At 37.4% G+C, this 4,291-nt stretch overlaps 1 long non-coding RNA gene across 1 annotated transcript; it reads right to left on the bottom strand.

Annotated features, from left to right (window-relative positions):
* Positions 1-2,044: 2,044 nt before the first annotated feature.
* On the bottom strand, positions 2,045-3,740 carry LOC114544631. The gene is made up of 3 exons (XR_003690480.1): positions 3,638-3,740; positions 2,205-2,429; positions 2,045-2,102 (listed from the first exon to the last, which is right to left on the bottom strand). It is a non-coding gene; the product is annotated as an uncharacterized LOC114544631 (long non-coding RNA).
* Between the last annotated feature and the right edge of the window lie 551 nt (positions 3,741-4,291).

Raw genomic sequence — 4,291 nt, 5'->3', positions numbered from 1 at the left:
AACTAATACGCATCATGATTGTATTCACTATATATTAAAAATGTTTTCGAAGTGCAATTTGTCGCAGCAGCGTTTCACGTTGCCTACACATTCCGTTCGACCGGCGATTTTTTGGACATCCTCGCATTTATAACAGGTGGTAAATTTACTATACGCTTCTAATCAGTTTATAAACGCGAATATGCAAAGAAAGATTCAACCTATTCCAAGGAAACTTGCTAATATCTAAGTAATTTCATTCACGAACATTAAAATAGTGTTTCTAAATTTGCTATTGGACCGAAAGGCAAAGCGTTGCAAGGTCAAGGAATAAAATTGCAATGTGTTTAATTAATAAAATCACTATGATGTGAAGTGCAAAGTTCGAGCAAATCACTTGTTCAAGCCTTTTCCATTCAGTAACTATACTCGAGAATTCGTAATGATTATGAATTCAATGTTGTAAATGCTTAGCAACAGCTGACGTTGTGGTACGAAATTTCAGAATAATACTGTTTTCTTCTGGTAAATTTTAACTTATCTATTGGGTAGCTATCCACTTCACTATCCACGCTTCCTGCAACGCGTTTTTATCCAATGGATAACTATCCAGATTTATCCGTTGGATAGGACTTATCCGTTGGATAAGTTATCCATCTTTCGAACAACCGGCCCCAGTTCCATACCTATACTTTTGTACGTGTGAAACTTTTCGCTTGATTTTCTTTTAATTGTGAGAATCCGACCGTGCAGCAAACATTGAAATAAAGCGATAACACTAAACTTGATTGTGATAGCCCTGAGTATATACCGCTATAATAGCTTTGTTCCTCATAATGATATGCTGGATTCCTCGTCCAGGTATAACTTCAACGTGTTCCAAAGAATTTTGAACATTTCCAAACTTGTAATTTTCCGCATATATTAGCGAAATTAACAAAATTCTGCGGATTTTTAAATTTTTTTTTTAAAAATAGCTTTTTTGCGGACACAACTCCACTGTCCGCATAAAAAGGATTTTTGTCTTAGAGGTATAAGGATTCCACTGTCCGTCGGTTTCAAACAGATAGGCGGGATGTCCGAATTTCGGAAACCCCTATATCTCAATTTGAGAGACATATAAGGGTGTCCGAATTTCGGAAACCCTTATATCTCAATGTGAGAGAAATATAGGGGTGTCCGAATTTCGGAAACCCTTATATCTCAATGTGAGAGACATATAAGGGTGTCCGAATTTCGGAAACCCCTATATCTCAATGTGAGAGACATATAGGGGTGTCCGAATTTCGGAAACTATATATATCTCAATGTGAGAGACATATAAGGGTGTCCGAATTTCGGAAACCCCTGTCTCTCAATATAAGAGACATATAAGGGTGTCCGAATTTCGGAAACCCCTGTATCTCAATTCGAGAGAAATATAGGGGTGTCCGAATTTCGGAAACCCTTATATCTCAATGTGAGAGAAATATAGGGGTGTCCGAATTTCGGAAACCCCTATATCTCAATGTGAGAGACATATAAGGGTGTCCGAATTTCGGAAACCCCTATATCTCAATGTGAGAGACATATAAGGGTGTCCGAATTTCGGAAACCCCTGTATCTCAATGTGAGAGACATATAAGGGTGTCCGAATTTCGGAAACCCCTATATCTCAATGTGAGAGACATATAGGGGTGTCCGAATTTCGGAAACCCTTATATCTCAATGTGAGAGACATATTGGGGTGTCCGAATTTCGGAAACCCTTATATCTCAATGCGAGAGACATATAGGGGTGTCCGAGTTACGCAGTGCATTGTATCTACAATTATTCGGGTTATATTCTCTACGCAAGTCGAATGGGCAATGGTCAAGTGAAACCAATTTAGAAGTATATTTTGTAAATTGCAAAGGAACATTCTGACAATTTAAAAAGTAAGTTGTCTTAATTAAATTTTCGTTATTGTATGTTTTCGCACGTAGAGCCGGGAATACCCAGCACACAATGAAGATATATAATATATATATAGATTTATAGGTTCTAAAGTTCTTTCAACTTTCGCCTGGCCTCTCGTTCCTCTTCTTCTGTTTTTACCAGAATGAGGCAATTGCGTTTGATCGTGACTGCTGCAACACCGCCAGCTGCAAGAAAAAGATTTGACAAAGATGATAATAAATGTTCAATACTGTACCAGGCGGGAAACGTATTATATTATTTACATATATATAACGTATTATATATACCTTCGGGTAAATTAACATCCAATATCCAGTCACCCGAGTGACTGAACATTTCTACCAGCCGCAAACATGTCTCAAATTCTCTGTTTGCCGAATTGACACAAATGAAGTTTGGGACCTTGCCAAACGTGAAGTTGAAGTGTTCTGGCAGAATTCGCCCAGATACCGAAGCATGCATGAAGACAACAAATGCTTCAACAGTCTCGTTCATGCCTGCTAATATATTCCCTACAGAGTGAAAAAGGACAACGATTAACCATTAGCTACAGTATTCTGCTACATGAATTGCGTACACAGTGTCACAGTAACATTTTCTGCATTGTTTGGACAGAAGGATGCCAGCCGCTCTGCTTGTGTTTGTCAACATAACAGGAAATTGCGAGTGAAATTATACACACTTCAAATTCAAATTAAAGCAAAATGAGTCAACTATAGGTCCCCGGCAGGCTACGCTTTTACGTGCATCGAAACCTCTAAAATTTACGTGCATCAAGTGAAGTGCCAAAAATCACGCTTGATTGTGGATATATACTCCACAAACTGGAACAATCAGGAACACACACCACATGGTTGGCGGTTGCCTAACAAATTACTAACTATCATCTGTTTAAATTTATTTTTTACGCCCCTTAATTTACAAAAAACTTTTCAATACTCATGACGTTCCTCTTTTGCCCACAAAAACCTAAATTTGTGTTTTCATGGCATTCACGCATTGCCTGTATGCATATCGCTTAAGCGCAAGGCTATATAAAAAGCATTTATTAATTTATATATAGTACTTTATTGGTATCAAAACAGTCTCGGCGGGACAAGGGTCTTGTATAATAAGGAGAGTGTTTATATACATTGATCACATACATGCAGTGGCGTAGCCAGCCTAAAGATTTTGTCCCGCTATCTAAATTTCAAGTTATTATAATTATTCCTGCCTTTATAAATTCATTGTTTTCACAGTCAATGAACACCAAAATATTAGCATAGCATGACAAATCGTCGGGCTGCCTACGCTACTGCATACATTCAGCTGCATACTCGTACTTTACTCGTACTACGACAGTACGACACCGACATTGTCATTTTATTCAATCCCTATAAATAATGACATGCCTACTTCGTTTTTTCTCGGGCAAACAGGGATCATATACGAAGCGCCAATGAAACAAAATGAAAACGCAGCGCGAAAATGGAATTTCAGCGGTCACCAAATATAGATAACGACATGCAGTCTCAAGCAATTTGATCACACATATAACTATATATACATGTGCATAGCATGCCTTTAAATAAAGCCTTTATATATGCTATATTTTTCTTCCAGCCTATAGCTTTGCTCTTAAAAAGGAGGGTTTTTTCTTTCTACCTACTATAAATCCGAGAAGCCTAAAGCTAGCTAATATCAAAAAGGTTTCAAAATATCGAAACTTAATACATACCTTAATTGAGAGGCTTATTATCCTCATTTTTCACGCCGGCAGCACTGATGATACTCGACGCCTGTCTTTGCTAGCGGCTTTCCAGCAACATATACATACGCCTTTCCTTGCCTTGCCTTACGCGAACCGACCACTTTTTCATTTGTGGCATATCTATATATATAAACTCCCTCTCAAAACTACTGGCATTGACAATTGAAGCTCAATATGTTGGATGTGGGAAGAGCGCGCGTGCGAAGTATATCATATGAACATTACACCTGGTCAAAGCGGTAAACTCAACCAATAACAAAGAAAAGTTTTTTCCGTTGTCAGAGAGTTAATTAATAGGAATATCCTAATCCAATCAGTGGACTGTAAAATAAAACAGGTTGTCAGACAACAAGGAATCACCTTCGAGCTTCGGCGCAATTTACTGATATATATATATATATATATATATATTATATATATATATATATATATATTATATATATATATGAACCAATATCACCAGCATTGTCTTTGTTATCTACGAATAAGAAAGGACCAGCGCCAGCCACCAGCAGCTCACCCGGTTTTGATATAAGATTTAGTGACAATGAAAATCATCTCCTCTCATGATTCAGAGGCAAAAAGTAAGAGCATCATGAATTAATAATGCCATATATATAT

Source organism: Dendronephthya gigantea, unplaced genomic scaffold, assembly GCF_004324835.1.
Source record: "Dendronephthya gigantea isolate DGI-Jeju-01 unplaced genomic scaffold, DenGig_1.0 000886F, whole genome shotgun sequence".
In the NCBI taxonomy this organism is placed as follows: domain Eukaryota; kingdom Metazoa; phylum Cnidaria; class Anthozoa; order Malacalcyonacea; family Nephtheidae; genus Dendronephthya; species Dendronephthya gigantea.
Note: the sequence above shows the minus strand (reverse complement) of the source record. Positions and strands in the feature narration are given on the sequence as shown.